This window comes from Dryas octopetala, chromosome 5 (genome assembly GCF_963921425.1).
Source record: "Dryas octopetala chromosome 5, drDryOcto1.1, whole genome shotgun sequence".
NCBI lineage: Eukaryota > Viridiplantae > Streptophyta > Magnoliopsida > Rosales > Rosaceae > Dryas > Dryas octopetala.
In genome coordinates, this window is record NC_141370.1 from 883,825 (window position 1) to 903,672 (window position 19,848).

Below are 19,848 nucleotides of genomic sequence, written 5' to 3' on the forward strand. Positions count from 1 at the left end.
ACCGCCTATGGCTCCGTCACCCCGTCCTACGCGCGACCCCTCCGCCTCCAGGATGAAACAGAGAAACACGCGACAGCTTGGAAGCGAGAACGCAAAAGGGATAGGGGTGCGCTAATTCAACCTACTAAACGGCCTTCTTCGCCCTAAATCCGCCTTACATCATCACCGCACGTGGCTTCGTCGCCCGTCCAAATCGCACCCCCGCCGCCTCGAGGAAGAAAGAAAGAAAAAAAAAAAGAAACAGGCGACAAACGCAAAAAGGATAGGGGTGCAACACGAGGAGTTCCCAGGAGGTCACCCATCCTAGTACTACTCTCGCCCAAGCACGCTTGACTACGGAGTTCTGATTTGATCCGGTGCATTAGTGCTAGTATGATCGCACCCGTAAGTTCATGCGTCGTCACCGTATATATAAAGGTTTCCGCTATGCCGCGAGAGAGAGACATATAGATGGCCCGATTCTGCAATAACGCGTGCGCAAGATGGAGCGCCGCGACTTCGACCGATGCCAGAAAAATTAAAGCGATAAATAAAAGTTTTGTAATCGCCCAAAAATACACTTAAAACGCTACATCGGCCTAGTAAATGGCCTTATTTTCCCGAAATCCGCCTTACATCACCGCCTATGGCTCCGTCACCTCGTCCTACGCGCGACCCCTCCGCCTTCAGGATGAAACAGAGAAACACGCGATAGCTTGGAAGCGAGAACGCAGAAGGGATAGGGGTGCGCTAATTCAGCCTACTAAACGGCCTTATTTGCCCTAAATCCGCCTTACATCATCACTGCATGTGGCTTCGTCGCCCGTCCAAATCGCACCCCTGCCGGCTCGAGGAAGAAAGAAAGAAAAAAAGAAAGAAACAGGCGACAAACGCAAAAAGGATAGGGGTGCAACACGAGGAGTTCCCAGGAGGTCACCCATCCTAGTACTACTCTCGCCCAAGCACGCTTGACTGCAGAGTTCTGATGTGATCCGGTGCATTAGTGCTAGTTTGATCGCACCCGTAAGTTCATGCGTCGTCACCGTATATATAAAGGTTTCCGCTATGCCGCGAGAGAGAGACATATAGATGGCCCGATTCTGCAATAACGCGTGCGGAAGATGGAGCGCTGCGACTTCGACCGATGCCCGGAAAATTAAAGCGATAAATAAAAGTTTTGTAATCGCCCAAAAATACACTTAAAACGCTACATCGGCCTAGTAAATGGCCTTATTTTTCCGAAATCCGCCTTACATCACCGCCTATGGCTCCGTCACCCCGTCCTACGCGTGACCCCTCCGCCTCCAGGATGAAACAGAGAAACACGCGACAGCTTGGAAGTGAGAACGCAAAAGGGATAGGGGTGCACTAATTCAGCCTACTAAACGGCCTTATTTGCCCTCAATCCGCCTTACATCATCACCGCATGTGGCTTTGTCGCCCGTCCAAATCGCACCCCCGCCGCCTGGAGGAAGAAAGAAAGAAAAAAAGAAAGAAACAGGCGACAAACGCAAAACGGATAGGGGTGCAACACGAGGACTTCCCAGGAGGTCACCCATCCTAGTACTACTCTCGCCCAAGCACGCTTGACTGCGGAGTTCTGATGGGATCCAGTGCATTAGTGCTAGTATGATCGCACCCGTAAGTTCATGCGTCGTCACCGTATATATAAAGGATTCCGCTATGCCGCGAGAGAGAGACATATAGATGGCCCGATTCTGCAATAACGCGTGCGCAAGATGGGGCGCCGCGACTTCTACCGATGCCGGGAAAATTAAAGCGATAAATAAAAGTTACCTAATCGCCCAAAAATTCAAAAATACACTTAAAACGCTAATTCGGCCTAGTAAATGGCCGTATTTTCCCGAAATCCGCCTTACGTCACCGCCTATGGCTCCGTCACCCCGTCCTACGCGCGACCCCTCCGCCTCCAGGATGAAACAGAGAAAGACGCGACAGCTTGGAAGCGAGAACGCAAAAGGGATAGGGGTGCGCTAATTCAGCCTACTAAACGACCTTATTTGCCCTAAATCCGCCTTACATCATCACCGCATGTGGCTTCGTCGCCCGTCAAATCGCACCCCCGCCGCCTCGAGGAAGAAAGAAAGAAAAAGGCGACAAACGCAAAAAGGATAGTGGTTCAACACGAGGACTTCCCAGGAGGTCACCCATCCTAGTACTACTCTCGCCCAAGCACGCTTGACTGCGGAGTTCTGATGGAATCCGGTGCATTAGTGCTGGTATGATCGCACCCGTAAGTTCATGCGTCGTCACCGTATATATAAAGGTTTCCGCTATGCCACTATGCCGCGAGAGAGAGACATATAAATGGCCCGATTCTGCAATAACGCGTGCGCAAGATCGAGCGCCGTGAATTCGACCAATGCCCGGAAAATTAAAGCGATAAATAAAAGTTACGTAATCGCCCAAAAATTCAAAAATACACTTAAAACGCTAATTCGGCCTAGTAAATGGCCTTATTTTTCTGAAATCCGCCTTACATCACCGCCTTTGGCTCCGTCACCCGGTTCTACGCGCGACCCCTCCGCCTCCAGGATGAAACAGAGAAACACGCGACAGCTTGGAAGCAAGAACGCAAAAGGGATAGGGGTGCGCTAATTCAGCCTACTAAACGGCCTTATTTGCCCTAAATCCGCCTTACATCATCACCGCATGTGGCTTCGTCGCCCGTCCAAATCGCACCCCCGCCGCCTCGAGGAAGAAAGAAAGGACAAAAGAAAGAAACAGGCGACAAACGCAAAAAGGATAGGGGTGCAACACGAGGACTTCCCAAGAGGTCACCCATCCTAGTACTGCTCTCGCCCAAGCACGGTTAATTGCGGAGTTCTGATGGGATCCGGTGCATTAGTGCTGGTATGATCGCACCCGTAAGTTCATGCGTCGTCACCGTATATATAAAGGTTTCCGCTATGCCGCGAGAGAGAGACATATAGATGGCCCGATTCTGCAATAACGCGTGCGCAAGATGGAGCGCCACGACTTCGACCGATGCCCGGAAAATTAAAGCGATAAATAAAAGTTACGTAATCGCCCAAAAATTCAAAAATACAATTAAAACGCTAATTCGGCTTATTAAATGGCCTTATTTTTCTGAAATCCGCCTTACATCACCGCCTTTGGCTCCGTCACCCCGTCCTACGCGCGACCCCTCCGCCTCCAGGATGAATCAGAGAAACACGCGACAGCTTGGAAGCGAGAACGCAAAAGGGATAGGGGTGCGCTAGTTCAGCCTACTAAACGGCCTTATTTGCCCTAAATCCGCATTACATCATCACCGCATGTGGCTTCGTCGCCCGTCCAAATCGCACCCCCGCCGCCTCGAGGAAGAACGAAAGAAAAAAAGAAAGAAACAGGCGACAAACGCAAAAAGGATAGGGGTGCAACACGAGGACTTCCCAGGAGGTCACCCATCCTAGTACTACTCTCGCCCAAGCACGCTTAGCTGCGGAGTTCTGATGGGATCCGGTGCATTAGTGCTGGTATGATCGCACCCGTAAGTTCATGCGTCGTCACCGTATATATAAAGGTTTCCGCTATGCCGCGAGAGAGAGACATATAGATGGCCCGATTCTGCAATAACGCGTGCGCAAGATGGAGCGCCGCGACTTCAACTGATGCCCGGAAACTTAAAGCGATAAATAAAAGTTACGTAATCGCCCAAAAATTCAAAAATACACTTAAAACGCTAATTCGGCCTAGTAAATGGCCTTATTTTCCCGAAATCCGCCTTACATCACCGCCTATGGCTCCGTCACCTGGTCCTACGCGCGACCCCTCCGCCTCCAGGATGAAACAGAGAAACACGCGACAGCTTGGAAGCGAGAACGCAAAAGAGATAGGGGTGCGCTAATTCATCCTACTAAACGGCCTTATTTGCCCTAAATCCGCCTTAAAGGATAAGATTCCTTGTCGGGCCAGCTGTTAGGCCTGGATCTTTCCTTTTTCTTTATTTAAGAGGCAAGAGCCTCAGTTGAAGACATCGAAGAATTTTTAGTTTTCTGCAAGTGTGAGATTATAAGTGTGCAAACAGGTCTCCTGTTAAGACTTGATATTAATATAAGTGTGAGAATTTGTTTTCATTCCCGAAGTGTTCATTTCAATTCTGTAAGTCTGAATGTTCAATTTAATTTCAGTTCTTGTATATGTTTGTTTATTTCAGTTTATTCTAATTGTACTTTTTAGTTTATATCTCTGGACTTTGCTAATTTTTAAAGTTAAAAAGGATTAATTTTTCGGTTTTAAAACCCTTCCCCTCACCTGGGATAGTTTTGGTATCAGAGCCATTTGTCACGGGAGATAAGTAGTAGGGATCATTAGTTTGATAATAGTGTTGAGAACTGACGAGTGAAGGGCAGTTGAAGGCAGGTTTAGCCGTTGGTAAGTCCCAGGAAGTAACTCAGGTTCAGAAATCAAACACTTTTATTTTCTAATCGCTTCTATGGCCAATCTCTTTAGAAGTCTGTCCAGATCCTCCGAAGCTAGTTCCTCAGGGAAGATGAAGTTGAACAATACCGAAGAAATAGTCTTTGCCGACTATGAAAAGCAGCTTCAGAACTGGTCCATACCAGCCTTTCCTACCAAGGAGATATACAGAAAAGGCACATTCGACTGGAGAACAGATTATGTTATCAAAACAACAGAAAGGACAGTGCCTATCTCCAACGCTCAGGACAACTTCCAGTTGTTCACACCAAGTATGCTAAATCAGCATATTTCTAAAAAATTCAAATACCTACACATAGGTGTAGTCCAGGTTGCGGTAAAACCTTTGGTAAGAACAGGTTTAAATACCTCTGTCTTGGTCTGTGTAAGGGATCAAAGGCATAACAAGTTTTCTGATTCTCTACTTGGAGTAGTTGAATCCTCTCTAAGTGAAGGTCCTATATTTTTTAATTGTTTTCCTAATTTCTCTGTATCCTTAACTGACAAAGGAATCCTGAAATCCTTAACTCTAAACATCAAGTCTCATGGATTTGATATGATTCCAGGATCTGAGAACATGGCCATTGTTTACAGGATCTATTATAAAGCAATGACTACCTTATGCCCAGGAGCAAAGGATTTGCATGTGGAAGGAAAAACAATTATGTTTCAAGCAGATCTAAAAAGATCTAATGTGGCGGTCCCAAGGACAATTAGCTGGAACCAAGTCAATTTCCCTCTCGAATGGACAGTAGCTCAAGAGGCACCTCAAAGGCCTCTCCAAAATCAGGAAATTGACCAAATCGTGGAGCATGATGATGGCGAGGTAGAAATTAGATTCTCCAATCTAAGATCTACGCGTCTTGGAACTTCCACAAACTCCAGGTTTTCTTATCCAGAAAACCCGCCAAGCCGACCAGTAACCTTGCCAAGATCTGTCTCATCCAGAACCATAAATGAACCATTGATGGTTGGAACAGAGAGAGAAGGATTAATCAGTAAGCCTATTTATACTGATTTTGAAAAATCTAATGCAGAGGATGACCTAGTTGGGCCAACCTTTTCTGATGTGCAGGGGCCAATTTATACTGGGCCACAAATTAATGTTTTAGAAGGTGAAGGCCCATCCCATTTCCAGTATGATCTCCAAACTCTAAAAGCAGAGTTTATGAGCCCAAAGCATAGGCTTAAAAGAGCCTGGTTTCACGAGAACTTTGACAACATGCAAAGGATCTCTTTCCATGCAGAATGGACTTCCTATATGGAAAATACCAAAAGAGAAATTCCCTTTTGGGATTGGTTCTATCATAAGATCCAAAATCATGTTAGTGAAAAGTTAAAAGCTTCAATCAACACTATCACAAGTTCCATTAAAGAGTGGGCTACCAAAGAAGGAGACAAAGTAAGGTCAGTACATCCTCCTAATATTCCTATAATTGTTTCTGGAAGTTTAGCTACACCAGTTAAAGCATCGTCACTTTCTGGGGTAGATAACGAGTCCAAGGTTTGTTATAAAACATATTGATGCCCTAGTGCAACAGAGCAATTATACCAATTTGTTTTTACAGACCTTAGGGGAACAAACCAGTAGAATTGAGGATAGTTTAAATGAACTAGCTCCTAAAACGGAAGACTTAAAGTCTAAGGTGGCTTTTGAAACAGATAAATCTATCTTTAAACCACCACCAGACTTAGGAGAATTTAAACTTTCAAAAGGAAACCAGTCAGAACTAGTTGAAGAAATCACAAATAGGTTAAATAACCTACAAGTAAAAACAAAAGAAAAACAAACGATAAATGTCTTATCTAAATCTGGATCTGATTCAGAGATAGATGAGATGCAAGAAGCCTTCTTGGATTCTGGCAATGAACAGGATAAAAATCCTGTTCCTTCCTTAGATATTAATAGACTTACCTATAATTCAAGGTCCAGTTATGGTTTTCAAGGAAAACCCCAGTTTGCCCCTACAAGGAATTACTACCATAGGCCCACACCGGTAGGGGTGCAACATGAGGACTTCCCAGGAGGTCACCCATCCTAGTACTACTCTCGCCCAAGCACGCTTCACTGCGGAGTTCTGATGGGATCCGGTGCATTAGTGCTGGTATGATCGCACCCGTAAGTTCATGCGTCGTCACCGTATATATAAAGGTTTCCGCTATGCCGCGAGAGAGAGACATATAGATGGCCCGATCCTGCAATAACGCGTGCGCAAGATGGAGCGCCGCGACTTCGACCGATGCCCGGAAAATTAAAGCGATAAATAAAAGTTACGTAATCGCCCAAAAATTCAAAAATACACTTAAAACGCTAATTCGGCCTAGTAAATGGCCTTATTTTCCCGAAATCTGCCTTACATCACCGCCTTTGGCTCCGTCACCCCGTCCTACGCGCGACCCCTCCGCCTCCAGGATGAAACAGAGAAACACGCGACAGCTTGGAAACGAGAACGCAAAAGGGATAGGGGTGCGCTAATTCAGCCTACTAAACTGCCTTCTTTGCCCTAAATCCGCCTTACATCATCACCGCATGTGGCTTCGTCGCCCGTCCAAATCGCACCCCCGCCGCCTCGAGGAAGAAAGAAAGAAAAAGAAAGAAAGAAACAGGCGACAAACGCAAAAAGGATAGGGGTGCAACACGAGGACTTCCCAGGAGGTCACCCATCCTAGTACTACTCTCGCCCAAGCACGCTTCACTGCGGAGTTCTGATGGGATCCAGTGCATTAGTGCTGGTATGATCGCACCTGTAAGTTCATGCGTCGTCACCGTATATATAAAGGTTTCCGCTATGCCGCGAGAGAGAGACATATAGATGGCTCGATTCTGCAATAACGCGTGCGCAAGATGGAGCGCCGCGACTTCGACCGATGCCCGGAAAATTAAAGCGATAAAGAAAAGTTACGTAATCGCACAAAAATTCAAAAATACACTTAAAACGCTAATTCGGCCTAGTAAATGGCCTTATTTTCCCGAAATCCGCCTTACATCACCGCCTTTGGCTCCGTCACCTCGTTCTACGCGCGACCCCTCCGCCTCCAGGATGAAACAGAGAAACACGCGACAGCTTGGAAGCGAGAACGCAAAAGGGATAGGGGTGCGCTAATTCAGCCTACTAAACGGCCTTATTTGCCCTAAATCAGCCTTACATCATCACCGCATGAGGCTTCGTCGCCCGTCCAAATCGCACCCCCGCCGCCTCGAGGAAGAGAGAAAGAAAAAAAAAAAGAAACAGGCGACAAACGCAAAAAGGATAGGGGTGCAACACGAGGACTTCCCAGGAGGTCACCCATCCTAGTACTACTCTCGCCCAAGCACGCTTCACTGCGGAGTTCTGATGGGATCCGGTGCATTAATGCTGGTATGATCGCACCCGTAAGTTCATGCGTCGTCACCGTATATATAAAGGTTTCTGCTATGCCGCGATAGAGAGACATATAGATGGCCCGATTCTGCAATAACGCGTGCGCAAGATGGAGCGCCGCGACTTCGACCGATGCCCGGAAAATTATAGCGATAAATAAAAGTTACGTAATCGCCCAAAAATTCAAAAATACACTTAAAACGCTAATTCGGCCTAGTAAATGGCCTTATTTTCCCGAAATCCGCCTTACATCACCGCCTTTGGCTCCGTCACCCCGTCCTACGCGCGACCCCTCCGCCTCCAGGATGAAACAGAGAAACACGCGACAGCTTGGAAGCGAGAACGCAAAAGAGATATGGGTGCGCTAATTCAGCCTACTAAACGGCCTTATTTGCCCTAAATCCGCCTTACATCATCACCGCATGTGGCTTCGTCGCCCGTCCAAATCGCACCCCCGCCGCCTCGAGGAAGAAAGAAAGAAAAAAAAAGAAGAAAGAAACAGGCGACAAACGCAAAAAGGATAGGGGTGCAACACGAGGACTTCCCAGGAGGTCACCCATCCTAGTACTACTCTCGCCCAAGCACACTTAACTGCGGACTTCTGATGGGATCCGGTGCATTAGTGCTGGTATGATCGCACCCGTAAGTTCATGCGTCGTCACCGTATATATAAAGGTTTCCGCTATGCCGCGAGAGAGAAACATATAGATGGCCCGATTCTGCAATAACGCGTGCGCAAGATGGAGCGCCGCGACGTCGACCGATGCCCGGAAAATTAAAGCGATAAATAAAAGTTACGTAATCGCCCAAAAATTCAAAAATACACTTAAAACGCTAATTCGGCCAAGTAAATGGCCTTATTTTCCCGAAATCCGCCTTACATCACCGCCTTTGGCTCCGTCACCCCGTCCTACGCGCGACCCCTTCGCTTCCAGGATGAAACAGAGAAACACGCGACAGCTTGGAAACGAGAACGCAAAAGGGATAGGGGTGCGCTAATTCAGCCTACTAAACGGCCTTATTTGCCCTAAATCCGCCTTACATCATCACCGCATGTGGCTTCGTCGCCCGTCCAAATCGCACCCCCGCCGCCTCGAGGAAGAAAGAAAGAAAAAAAGAAGAAGAAAGAAACAGGCGACAAACGCAAAAAGGATAGGGGTGCAACACGAGGACTTCCCAGGAGGTCACCCATCCTAGTACTACTCTCGCCCAAGCACGCTTAACTGCGGAGTTCTGATGGGATCCGGTGCATTAGTGCTGGTATGATCGCACCCGTAAGTTCATGCGTCGTCACCGTATATATAAATGTTTCCGCTATGCCGCGAGAGAGAAACATATAGATGGCCCGATTCTGCAATAACGCGTGCGCAAGATGGAGCGCCGCGACTTCGACCGATGGCCGAAAAATTAAAGCGATAAATAAAAGTTACGTAATCGCCCAAAAATTCAAAAATACACTTAAAACGCTAATTCGGCCTAGTAAATGGCCTTATTTTCCCGAAATCCGCCTTACATCACCGCCTTTGGCTCCGTCACACCGTCCTACGCGCGACCCCTCCGCCTCCAGGATGAAACAGAGAAACACGCGACAGCTTGGAAGCGAGAACGCAAAAGGGATAGGGGTGCGCTAATTCAGCCTACTAAACGGCCTTATTTGCCCTAAATCCGCCTTACATCATCACCGCATGTGGCTTCGTCGCCCGTCCAAATCGCACCCCCGCCGCCTCGAGGAAGAAAGAAAGAAAAAAAGAAGAAGAAAGAAACAGGCGACAAACGCAAAAAGGATAGGGGTGCAACACGAGGACTTCCCAGGAGGTCACCCATCCTAGTACTACTCTCGCCCAAGCTCGCTTAACTGCGGAGTTCTGATGGGATCCGGTGCATTAGTGCTGGTATGATCGCACCCGTAAGTTCATGCGTCGTCACCGTATATATAAATGTTTCCGCTATGCCGCGAGAGAGAAACATATAGATGGCCCGATTCTGCAATAACGCGTGCGCAAGATGGAGCGCCGCGACTTCGACCGATGGCCGGAAAATTAAAGCGATAAATAAAAGTTACGTAATCGCCCAAAAATTCAAAAATACACTTAAAACGCTAATTCGGCCTAGTAAATGGCCTTATTTTCCCGAAATCCGCCTTACATCACCGCCTTTGGCTCCGTCACCCCGTCCTACGCGCGACCCCTTCGCCTCCAGGATGAAACAGAGAAACACGCGACAGCTTGGAAGCGAGAACGCAAAAGGGATAGGGGTGCGCTAATTCAGCCTACTAAACGGCCTTATTTGCCCTAAATCCGCCTTACATCATCACCGCATGTGGCTTCGTCGCCCGTGCAAATCGCACCCCCGCCGCCTCGAGGAAGAAAGAAAGAAAAAAAGAAGAAGAAAGAAACAGGCGACAAACGCAAAAAGGATAGGGGTGCAACACGAGGACTTCCCAGGAGGTCACCCATCCTAGTACTACTCTCGCCCAAGCACGCTTGACTGCGGAGTTCTGATGGGATCCGGTGCATTAGTGCTGGTATGATCGCACCCGTAAGTTCATGCGTCGTCACCGTATATATAAATGTTTCCGCTATGCCGCGAGAGAGAAACATATAGATGGCCCGATTCTGCAATAACGCGTGCGCAAGATGGAGCGCCGCGACTTCGACCGATGCCCGGAAAATTAAAGCGATAAATAAAAGTTACGTAATCGCCCAAAAATTCACAAATACACTTAAAACGCTAATTCGGCCTAGTAAATGGCCTTATTTTCCCGAAATCCGCCTTACATCACCGCCTTTGGCTCCGTCACCCCGTCCTACGCGCGACCCCTTCGCCTCCAGGATGAAACAGAGAAACACGCGACAGCTTGGAAGCGAGAACGCAAAAGGGATAGGGGTGCGCTAATTCAGCCTACTAAACGGCCTTATTTGCCCTAAATCCGCCTTACATCATCACCGCATGTGGCTTCGTCGCCCGTCCAAATCGCACCCCCGCCGCCTCGAGGAAGAAAGAAAGAAAAAAAAAAAGAAGAAAGAAACAGGCGACAAACGCAAAAAGGATAGGGGTGCAACACGGGGACTTCCCAGGAGGTCACCCATCCTAGTACTACTCTCGCCCAAGCACGCTTAACTGCGAAATTCTGATGGGATCCGGTGCATTAGTGCTGGTATGATCGCACCCGTAAGTTCATGCGTCGTCACCGTATATATAAATGTTTCCGCTATGCCGCGAGAGAGAAACATATAGATGGCCCGATTCTGCAATAACGCGTGCGCAAGATGGAGCGCCGCGACTTCGACCGATGCCCGGAAAATTAAAGCGATAAATAAAAGTTAAGTAATCGCCCAAAAATTCAAAAATACACTTAAAACGCTAATTCGGCCTAGTAAATGGCCTTATTTTCCCGAAATCCGCCTTACATCACCGCCTTTGGCTCCGTCACCCCGTCCTACGCGCGACCCCTTCGCCTCCAGGATGAAACAGAGAAACACGCGACAGCTTGGAAGCGAGAACGCAAAAGGGATAGGGGTGCGCTAATTCAGCCTACTAAACGGCCTTATTTGCCCTAAATCCGCCTTACATCATCACCGCATGTGGCTTCGTCGCCCGTCCAAATCGCACCCCCGCCGCCTCGAGGAAGAAAGAAAGAAAAAAAGAAGAAGAAAGAAACAGGCGACAAACGCAAAAAGGATAGGGGTGCAACACGAGGACTTCCCAGGAGGTCACCCATCCTAGTACTACTCTCGCCCAAGCACGCTTAACTACGGGGTTCTGATGGGATCCGGTGCATTAGTGCTGGTATGATCGCACCCGTAAGTTCATGCGTCGTCACCGTATATATAAAAGTTTCCGCTATGCCGCGAGAGAGAAACATATAGATGGCCCGATTCTGCAATAACGCGTGCGCAAGATGGAGCATCGCGACTTCGACCGATGCCCGGAAAATTAAAGCGATAAGTAAAAGTTACGTAATCGCCCAAAAATTCAAAAATACACTTAAAACGCTAATTCGGCCTAGTAAATGGCCTTATTTTCCCGAAATCCGCCTTACATCACCGCCTTTGGCTCCGTCACCCCGTCCTACGCGCGACCCCTTCGCCTCCAGGATGAAACAGAGAAACACGCGACAGCTTGGAAGCGAGAACGCAAAAGGGATAGGGGTGCGCTAATTCAGCCTACTAAACGGCCTTATTTGCCCTAAATCCGCCTTACATCATCACCGCATGTGGCTTCGTCGCCCATCCAAATCGCACCCCCGCCGCCTCGAGGAAGAAAGAAAGAAAAAAAGAAGAAGAAAAAAACAGGCGACAAACGCAAAAAGGATAGGGGTGCAACACGAGGACTTCCCAGGAGGTCACCCATCCTAGTACTACTCTCGCCCAAGCACGCTTAGCTGCGGAGTTCTGATGGGATCCGGTGCATTAGTGCTGGTATGATGGCACCCGTAAGTTCATGCGTCGTCACCGTATATATAAATGTTTCCGCTATGCCGCGAGAGAGAAACATATAGATGGCCCGATTCTGCAATAACGCGTGCGCAAGATGGAGCGCCGCGACTTCGACCGATGCCCGGAAAATTAAAGCGATAAATAAAAGTTACGTAATCGCCCAAAAATTCAAAAATACACTTAAAACGCTAATTCGGCCTAGTAAATGGCCTTATTTTCCCGAAATCCGCCTTACATCACCGCCTTTGGCTCCGTCACCCCGTCCTACGCGCGACCCCTTCGCCTCCAGGATGAAACAGAGAAACACGCGACAGCTTGGAAGCGAGAACGCAAAAGGGATAGGGGTGCGCTAATTCAGCCTACTAAACGGCCTTATTTGCCCTAAATCCGCCTTACATCATCACCGCATGTGGCTTCGTCGCCCGTCCAAATCGCACCCCCGCCGCCTCGAGGAAGAAAGAAAGAAAAAAAGAAGAAGAAAGAAACAGGCGACAAACGCAAAAAGGATAGGGGTGCAACACGAGGACATCCCAGGAGGTCACCCATCCTAGTACTACTCTCGCCCAAGCATGCTTGACTGCGGAGTTCTGATGGGATCCGGTGCATTAGTGCTGGTATGATCGCACCCGTAAGTTCATGCGTCGTCACCGTATATATAAATGTTTCCGCTATGCCGCGAGAGAGAAACATATAGATGGCCCGACTCTGCAATAACACGTGCGCAAGATGGAGCGCCGCGACTTCGACCGATGCCCGGAAAATTAAAGCGATAAATAAAAGTTACGTAATCGCCCAAAAATTCACAAATACACTTAAAACGCTAATTCGGCCTAGTAAATGGCCTTATTTTCCCGAAATCCGCCTTACATCACCGCCTTTGGCTCCGTCACCCCGTCCTACGCGCGACCCCTTCGCCTCCAGGATGAAACAGAGAAACACGCGACAGCTTGGAAGCGAGAACGCAAAAGGGATAGGGGTGCGCTAATTCAGCCTACTAAACGGCCTTATTTGCCCTAAATCCGCCTTACATCATCACCGCATGTGGCTTCGTCGCCCGTCCAAATCGCACCCCCGCCGCCTCGAGGAAGAAAGAAAGAAAAAAAAAAGAAGAAAGAAACAGGCGACAAACGCAAAAAGGATAGGGGTGCAACACGAGGACTTCCCAGGAGGTCACCCATCCTAGTACTACTCTCGCCCAAGCACGCTTAACTGCGGACTTCTGATGGGATCCGGTGCATTAGTGCTGGTATGATCGCACCCGTAAGTTCATGCGTCGTCACCGTATATATAAATGTTTCCGCTATGCCGCGAGAGAGAAACATATAGATGGCCCGATTCTGCAATAACGCGTGCGCAAGATGGAGCGCCGCGACTTCGACCGATGCCCGGAAAATTAAAGCGATAAATAAAAGTTACGTAATCGCCCAAAAATTCAAAAATACACTTAAAACGCTAATTCGGCCTAGTAAATGGCCTTATTTTCCCGAAATCCGCCTTACATCACCGCCTTTGGCTCCGTCACCCCGTCCTACGCGCGACCCCTTCGCCTCCAGGATGAAACAGAGAAACACGCGACAGCTTGGAAGCGAGAACGCAAAAGGGATAGGGGTGCGCTAATTCAGCCTACTAAACGGCCTTATTTGCCCTAAATCCGCCTTACATCATCACCGCATGTGGCTTCGTCGCCCGTCCAAATCGCACCCCCGCCGCCTCGAGGAAGAAAGAAAGAAAAAAAGAAGAAGAAAGAAACAGGCGACAAACGCAAAAAGGATAGGGGTGCAACACGAGGACTTCCCAGGAGGTCACCCATCCTAGTACTACTCTCGCCCAAGCACGCTTAACTACGGGGTTCTGATGGGATCCGGTGCATTAGTGCTGGTATGATCGCACCCATAAGTTCATGCGTCGTCACCGTATATATAAAAGTTTCCGCTATGCCGCGAGAGAGAAACATATAGATGGCCCGATTCTGCAATAACGCGTGCGCAAGATGGAGCATCGCGACTTCGACCGATGCCCGGAAAATTAAAGCGATAAGTAAAAGTTACGTAATCGCCCAAAAATTCAAAAATACACTTAAAACGCTAATTCGGCCTAGTAAATGGCCTTATTTTCCCGAAATCCGCCTTACATCACCACCTTTGGCTCCGTCACCCCGTCCTACGCGCGACCCCTTCGCCTCCAGGATGAAACAGAGAAACACGCGACAGCTTGGAAGCGAGAACGCAAAAGGGATAGGGGTGCGCTAATTCAGCCTACTAAACGGCCTTATTTGCCCTAAATCCGCCTTACATCATCACCGCATGTGGCTTCGTCGCCCGTCCAAATCGCACCCCCGCCGCCTCGAGGAAGAAAGAAAGAAAAAAAGAAGAAGAAAAAAACAGGCGACAAACGCAAAAAGGATAGGGGTGCAACACGAGGACTTCCCAGGAGGTCACCCATCCTAGTACTACTCTCGCCCAAGCACGCTTAGCTGCGGAGTTCTGATGGGATCCGGTGCATTAGTGCTGGTATGATGGCACCCGTAAGTTCATGCGTCGTCACCGTATATATAAATGTTTCCGCTATGCCGCGAGAGAGAAACATATAGATGGCCCGATTCTGCAATAACGCGTGCGCAAGATGGAGCGCCGCGACTTCGACCGATGCCCGGAAAATTAAAGCGATAAATAAAAGTTACGTAATCGCCCAAAAATTCAAAAATACACTTAAAACGCTAATTCGGCCTAGTAAATGGCCTTATTTTCCCGAAATCCGCCTTACATCACCGCCTTTGGCTCCGTCACCCCGTCCTACGCGCGACCCCTTCGCCTCCAGGATGAAACAGAGAAACACGCGACAGCTTGGAAGCGAGAACACAAAAGGGATAGGGGTGCGCTAATTCAGCCTACTAAACGGCCTTATTTGCCCTAAATCTGCCTTACATCATCACCGCATGTGGCTTCTTCGCCCGTCCAAATCGCACCCCCGCCGCCTCGAGGAAGAAAGAAAGAAAAAAAGAAGAAGAAAGAAACAGGCGACAAACGCAAAAAGGATAGGGGTGCAACACGAGGACTTCCCAGGAGGTCACCCATCCTAGTACTACTCTCGCCCAAGCACGCTTGACTGCGGAGTTCTGATGGGATCCGGTGCATTAGTGCTGGTATGATCGCACCCGTAAGTTCATGCGTCGTCACCGTATATATAAATGTTTCCGCTATGCCGCGAGAGAGAAACATATAGATGGCCCGATTCTGCAATAACGCGTGCGCAAGATGGAGCGCCGCGACTTCGACCGATGCCCGGAAAATTAAAGCGATAAATCGCACCCCCGCCGCCCGTCCAAATCGCACCCCCGCCGCCTCGAGGAAGAAAGAAAGAAAAAAAAAAAAAAGAAAGAAACAGGCGACAAACGCAAAAAGGATAGGGGTGCAACACGAGGACTTCCCATGAGGACCTCCATCCTAGTACTACTCTCGCCCAAGCACGCTTAACTGCGGAGTTCTGATGGGATCCGGTGCATTAGTGCTGGTATGATCGCACCCGTAAGTTCATGCGTCGTCACCGTATATATAAATGTTTCCGCTATGCCGCGAGAGAGAAACATATAGATGGCCCGATTCTGCAATAACGCGTGCGCAAGATGGAGCGCCGCGACTTCGACCGATGCCCGGAAAATTAAAGCGATAAATAAAAGTTACGTAATCGCCCAAAAATTCAAAAATACACTTAAAACGCTAATTCGGCCTAGTAAATGGCCTTATTTTCCCGAAATCCGCCTTACATCACCGCCTTTGGCTCCGTCACCCCGTCCTACGCGCGACCCCTTCGCCTCCAGGATGAAACAGAGAAACACGCGACAGCTTGGAAGCGAGAACGCAAAAGGGATAGGGGTGCGCTAATTCAGCCTACTAAACGGCCTTATTTGCCCTAAATCCGCCTTACATCATCACCGCATGTGGCTTCGTCGCCCGTCCAAATCGCACCCCCGCCGCCTCGAGGAAGAAAGAAAGAAAAAAAGAAGAAGAAAGAAACAGGCGACAAACGCAAAAAGGATAGGGGTGCAACACGAGGACTTCCCAGGAGGTCACCCATCCTAGTACTACTCTCGCCCAAGCACGCTTAACTGCGGAGTTCTGATGGGATCCGGTGCATTAGTGCTGGTATGATCGCACCCGTAAGTTCATGCGTCGTCACCGTATATATAAATGTTTTCGCTATGCCGCGAGAGAGAAACATATAGATGGCCCGATTCTGCAATAACGCGTGCGCAAGATGGAGCGCCGCGACTTTGACCGATGCCCGGAAAATTAAAGCGATAAATAAAAGTTACGTAATCGCCCAAAAATTCAAAAATACACTTAAAACGCTAATTCGGCCTAGTAAATGGCCTTATTTTCCCGAAATCCGCCTTACATCACCGCCTTTGGCTCCGTCACCCCGTCCTACGCGCGACCCCTTCGCCTCCAGGATGAAACAGAGAAACACGCGACAGCTTGGAAGCGAGAACGCAAAAGGGATAGGGGTGCGCTAATTCAGCCTACTAAACGGCCTTATTTGCCCTAAATCCGCCTTACATCATCACCGCATGTGGCTTCGTCGCCCGTCCAAATCGCACCCCCGCCGCCTCGAGGAAGAAAGAAAGAAAAAAGAAGAAGAAAGAAACAGGCGACAAACGCAAAAAGGATAGGGGTGCAACACGAGGACTTCCCAGGAGGTCACCCATCCTAGTACTACTCTCGCCCAAGCACGCTTAGCTGCGGAGTTCTGATGGGATCCGGTGCATTAGTGCTGGTATGATCGCACCCGTAAGTTCATGCGTCGTCACCGTATATATAAATGTTTCCGCTATGCCGCGAGAGAGAAACATATAGATGGCCCGATTCTGCAATAACGCGTGCGCAAGATGGAGCGCCGCGACTTCGACCGATGCCCGGAAAATTAAAGCGATAAATAAAAGTTACGTAATCGCCCAAAAATTCAAAAATACACTTAAAACGCTAATTCGGCCTAGTAAATGGCCTTATTTTCCCGAAATCCGCCTTACATCACCGCCTTTGGCTCCGTCACCCCGTCCTACGCGCGACCCCTTCGCCTCCAGGATGAAACAGAGAAACACGCGACAGCTTGGAAGCGAGAACGCAAAAGGGATAGGGGTGCGCTAATTCAGCCTACTAAACGGCCTTATTTGCCCTAAATCCGCCTTACATCATCACCGCATGTGGCTTCGTCGCCCGTCCAAATCGCACCCCCGCCGCCTCGAGGAAGAAAGAAAGAGAAAAAGAAGAAGAAAGAAACAGGCGACAAACGCAAAAAGGATAGGGGTGCAACACGAGGACTTCCCAGGAGGACCTCCATCCTAGTACTACTCTCGCCCAAGCACGCTTAACTGCGGAGTTCTGATGGGATCCGGTGCATTAGTGCTGGTATGATCGCACCCGTAAGTTCATGCGTCGTCACCGTATATATAAATGTTTCCGCTATGCCGCGAGAGAGAAACATATAGATGGCCCGATTCTGCAATAACGCGTGCGCAAGATGGAGCGCCGCGACTTCGACCGATGCCCGGAAAATTAAAGCGATAAATAAAAGTTACGTAATCGCCCAAAAATTCAAAAATACACTTAAAACGCTAATTCGGCCTAGTAAATGGCCTTATTTTCCCGAAATCCGCCTTACATCACCGCCTTTGGCTCCGTCACCCCGTCCTACGCGCGACCCCTTCGCCTCCAGGATGAAACAGAGAAACACGCGACAGCTTGGAAGCGAGAACGCAAAAGGGATAGGGGTGCGCTAATTCAGCCTACTAAACGGCCTTATTTGCCCTAAATCCGCCTTACATCATCACCGCATGTGGCTTCGTCGCCCGTCCAAATCGCACCCCCGCCGCCTCGAGGAAGAAAGAAAGAAAAAAAAAAGAAGAAAGAAACAGGCGACAAACGCAAAAAGGATAGGGGTGCAACACGAGGACTTCCCATGAGGACCTCCATCCTAGTACTACTCTCGCCCAAGCACGCTTAACTGCGGAGTTCTGATGGGATCCGGTGCATTAGTGCTGGTATGATCGCACCCGTAAGTTCATGCGTCGTCACCGTATATATAAATGTTTCCGCTATGCCGCGAGAGAGAAACATATAGATGGCCCGATTCTGCAATAACGCGTGCGCAAGATGGAGCGCCGCGACTTCGACCGATGCCCGGAAAATTAAAGCGATAAATAAAAGTTACGTAATCGCCCAAAAATTCAAAAATACACTTAAAACACTAATTCGGCCTAGTAAATGGCCTTATTTTCCCGAAATCCGCCTTACATCACCGCCTTTGGCTCCGTCACCCCGTCCTACGCGCGACCCCTTCGCCTCCAGGATGAAACAGAGAAACACGCGACAGCTTGGAAGCGAGAACGCAAAAGGGATAGGGGTGCGCTAATTCAGCCTACTAAACGGCCTTATTTGCCCTAAATCCGCCTTACATCATCACCGCATGTGGCTTCGTCGCCCGTCCAAATCGCACCCCCGCAGCCTCGAGGAAGAAAGAAAGAAAAAAAGAAGAAGAAAGAAACAGGCGACAAACGCAAAAAGGATAGGGGTGCAACACGAGGACTTCCTAGGAGGTCACCCATCCTAGTACTACTCTCGCCCAAGCACGCTTAACTGCGGAGTTCTGATGGGATCCGGTGCATTAGTGCTGGTATGATCGCACCCGTAAGTTCATGCGTCGTCACCGTATATATAAATGTTTCCGCTATGCCGCGAGAGAGAAACATATAGATGGCCCGATTCTACAATAACGGGTGAGCAAGATGGAGCGCCGCGACTTCGACCGATGCCCGGAAAATTAAAGCGATAAATAAAAGTTACGTAATCGCCCAAAAATTCAAAAATACACTTAAAACGCTAATTCGGCCTAGTAAATGGCCTTATTTTCCCGAAATCCGCCTTACATCACCGCCTTTGGCTCCGTCACCCCGTCCTACGCGCGACTCCTTCGCCTCCAGGATGAAACAGAGAAACACGCGACAGCTTGGAAGCGAGAACGCAAAAGGGATAGGGGTGCGCTAATTCAGCCTACTAAACGGCCTTATTTGCCCTAAATCCGCCTTACATCATCACCGCATGTGGCTTCGTCGCCCGTCCAAATCGCACCCCCGCCGCCTCGAGGAAGAAAGAAAGAAAAAAGAAGAAGAAAGAAACAGGCGACAAACGCAAAAAGGATAGGGGTGCAACACGAGGACTTCCCAGGAGGTCACCCATCCTAGTACTACTCTCGCCCAAGCACGCTTAGCTGCGGAGTTCTGATGGGATCCGGTGCATTAGTGCTGGTATGATCGCACCCGTAAGTTCATGCGTCGTCACCGTATATATAAATGTTTCCGCTATGCCGCGAGAGAGAAACATATAGATGGCCCGATTCTGCAATAACGCGTGCGCAAGATGGAGCGCCGCGACTTCGACCGATGCCCGGAAAATTAAAGCGATAAATAAAAGTTACGTAATCGCCCAAAAATTCAAAAATACACTTAAAACGCTAATTCGGCCTAGCAAATGGCCTTATTTTCCCGAAATCCGCCTTACATCACCGCCTTTGGCTCCGTCACCCCGTCCTACGCGCGACCCCTTCGCCTCCAGGATGAAACAGAGAAACAC

General features: G+C 48.9%; 26 non-coding genes and 2 pseudogenes across 26 annotated transcripts; all 28 read right to left on the reverse strand.

The window, feature by feature from the left end:
- Window positions 1–265: 265 nt before the first annotated feature.
- Window positions 266–384, reverse strand: LOC147283315 (5S ribosomal RNA). The gene has a single exon (XR_015122692.1). It is a non-coding gene; the product is annotated as a 5S ribosomal RNA (ribosomal RNA).
- A 499-nt stretch (window positions 385–883) lies between these two features.
- On the reverse strand, window positions 884–1,002 carry LOC147283316 (5S ribosomal RNA; annotated as a pseudogene).
- A 499-nt stretch (window positions 1,003–1,501) lies between these two features.
- LOC147283317 (5S ribosomal RNA) lies at window positions 1,502–1,620 on the reverse strand. Its single transcript, XR_015122688.1, has one exon. It is a non-coding gene; the product is annotated as a 5S ribosomal RNA (ribosomal RNA).
- Window positions 1,621–2,114: 494 nt separating this feature from the next.
- Window positions 2,115–2,233, reverse strand: LOC147283318 (5S ribosomal RNA; annotated as a pseudogene).
- A 515-nt stretch (window positions 2,234–2,748) lies between these two features.
- On the reverse strand, window positions 2,749–2,867 carry LOC147283319 (5S ribosomal RNA). Its single transcript, XR_015122690.1, has one exon. It is a non-coding gene; the product is annotated as a 5S ribosomal RNA (ribosomal RNA).
- Window positions 2,868–3,374: 507 nt separating this feature from the next.
- LOC147283320 (5S ribosomal RNA) lies at window positions 3,375–3,493 on the reverse strand. Its single transcript, XR_015122557.1, has one exon. It is a non-coding gene; the product is annotated as a 5S ribosomal RNA (ribosomal RNA).
- A 2,929-nt stretch (window positions 3,494–6,422) lies between these two features.
- Window positions 6,423–6,541, reverse strand: LOC147283321 (5S ribosomal RNA). The gene has a single exon (XR_015122685.1). It is a non-coding gene; the product is annotated as a 5S ribosomal RNA (ribosomal RNA).
- Window positions 6,542–7,050: 509 nt separating this feature from the next.
- LOC147283322 (5S ribosomal RNA) lies at window positions 7,051–7,169 on the reverse strand. The gene has a single exon (XR_015122689.1). It is a non-coding gene; the product is annotated as a 5S ribosomal RNA (ribosomal RNA).
- Window positions 7,170–7,676: 507 nt separating this feature from the next.
- Window positions 7,677–7,795, reverse strand: LOC147283323 (5S ribosomal RNA). The gene has a single exon (XR_015122656.1). It is a non-coding gene; the product is annotated as a 5S ribosomal RNA (ribosomal RNA).
- Window positions 7,796–8,307: 512 nt separating this feature from the next.
- On the reverse strand, window positions 8,308–8,426 carry LOC147283324 (5S ribosomal RNA). The gene has a single exon (XR_015122686.1). It is a non-coding gene; the product is annotated as a 5S ribosomal RNA (ribosomal RNA).
- Window positions 8,427–8,939: 513 nt separating this feature from the next.
- Window positions 8,940–9,058, reverse strand: LOC147283325 (5S ribosomal RNA). Its single transcript, XR_015122649.1, has one exon. It is a non-coding gene; the product is annotated as a 5S ribosomal RNA (ribosomal RNA).
- Window positions 9,059–9,571: 513 nt separating this feature from the next.
- Window positions 9,572–9,690, reverse strand: LOC147283326 (5S ribosomal RNA). Its single transcript, XR_015122664.1, has one exon. It is a non-coding gene; the product is annotated as a 5S ribosomal RNA (ribosomal RNA).
- Window positions 9,691–10,203: 513 nt separating this feature from the next.
- LOC147283327 (5S ribosomal RNA) lies at window positions 10,204–10,322 on the reverse strand. Its single transcript, XR_015122642.1, has one exon. It is a non-coding gene; the product is annotated as a 5S ribosomal RNA (ribosomal RNA).
- A 514-nt stretch (window positions 10,323–10,836) lies between these two features.
- On the reverse strand, window positions 10,837–10,955 carry LOC147283328 (5S ribosomal RNA). The gene has a single exon (XR_015122687.1). It is a non-coding gene; the product is annotated as a 5S ribosomal RNA (ribosomal RNA).
- Window positions 10,956–11,468: 513 nt separating this feature from the next.
- Window positions 11,469–11,587, reverse strand: LOC147283329 (5S ribosomal RNA). Its single transcript, XR_015122673.1, has one exon. It is a non-coding gene; the product is annotated as a 5S ribosomal RNA (ribosomal RNA).
- Window positions 11,588–12,100: 513 nt separating this feature from the next.
- On the reverse strand, window positions 12,101–12,219 carry LOC147283330 (5S ribosomal RNA). The gene has a single exon (XR_015122676.1). It is a non-coding gene; the product is annotated as a 5S ribosomal RNA (ribosomal RNA).
- Window positions 12,220–12,732: 513 nt separating this feature from the next.
- On the reverse strand, window positions 12,733–12,851 carry LOC147283331 (5S ribosomal RNA). The gene has a single exon (XR_015122691.1). It is a non-coding gene; the product is annotated as a 5S ribosomal RNA (ribosomal RNA).
- A 513-nt stretch (window positions 12,852–13,364) lies between these two features.
- On the reverse strand, window positions 13,365–13,483 carry LOC147283332 (5S ribosomal RNA). The gene has a single exon (XR_015122678.1). It is a non-coding gene; the product is annotated as a 5S ribosomal RNA (ribosomal RNA).
- Window positions 13,484–13,996: 513 nt separating this feature from the next.
- Window positions 13,997–14,115, reverse strand: LOC147283333 (5S ribosomal RNA). Its single transcript, XR_015122674.1, has one exon. It is a non-coding gene; the product is annotated as a 5S ribosomal RNA (ribosomal RNA).
- A 513-nt stretch (window positions 14,116–14,628) lies between these two features.
- On the reverse strand, window positions 14,629–14,747 carry LOC147283334 (5S ribosomal RNA). Its single transcript, XR_015122677.1, has one exon. It is a non-coding gene; the product is annotated as a 5S ribosomal RNA (ribosomal RNA).
- A 513-nt stretch (window positions 14,748–15,260) lies between these two features.
- LOC147283335 (5S ribosomal RNA) lies at window positions 15,261–15,379 on the reverse strand. The gene has a single exon (XR_015122643.1). It is a non-coding gene; the product is annotated as a 5S ribosomal RNA (ribosomal RNA).
- Window positions 15,380–15,628: 249 nt separating this feature from the next.
- LOC147283336 (5S ribosomal RNA) lies at window positions 15,629–15,747 on the reverse strand. The gene has a single exon (XR_015122679.1). It is a non-coding gene; the product is annotated as a 5S ribosomal RNA (ribosomal RNA).
- A 513-nt stretch (window positions 15,748–16,260) lies between these two features.
- Window positions 16,261–16,379, reverse strand: LOC147283337 (5S ribosomal RNA). The gene has a single exon (XR_015122661.1). It is a non-coding gene; the product is annotated as a 5S ribosomal RNA (ribosomal RNA).
- Window positions 16,380–16,891: 512 nt separating this feature from the next.
- LOC147283338 (5S ribosomal RNA) lies at window positions 16,892–17,010 on the reverse strand. Its single transcript, XR_015122558.1, has one exon. It is a non-coding gene; the product is annotated as a 5S ribosomal RNA (ribosomal RNA).
- Window positions 17,011–17,523: 513 nt separating this feature from the next.
- Window positions 17,524–17,642, reverse strand: LOC147283339 (5S ribosomal RNA). The gene has a single exon (XR_015122675.1). It is a non-coding gene; the product is annotated as a 5S ribosomal RNA (ribosomal RNA).
- Window positions 17,643–18,155: 513 nt separating this feature from the next.
- LOC147283340 (5S ribosomal RNA) lies at window positions 18,156–18,274 on the reverse strand. The gene has a single exon (XR_015122680.1). It is a non-coding gene; the product is annotated as a 5S ribosomal RNA (ribosomal RNA).
- A 513-nt stretch (window positions 18,275–18,787) lies between these two features.
- On the reverse strand, window positions 18,788–18,906 carry LOC147283341 (5S ribosomal RNA). Its single transcript, XR_015122657.1, has one exon. It is a non-coding gene; the product is annotated as a 5S ribosomal RNA (ribosomal RNA).
- A 512-nt stretch (window positions 18,907–19,418) lies between these two features.
- Window positions 19,419–19,537, reverse strand: LOC147283342 (5S ribosomal RNA). Its single transcript, XR_015122559.1, has one exon. It is a non-coding gene; the product is annotated as a 5S ribosomal RNA (ribosomal RNA).
- Between the last annotated feature and the right edge of the window lie 311 nt (window positions 19,538–19,848).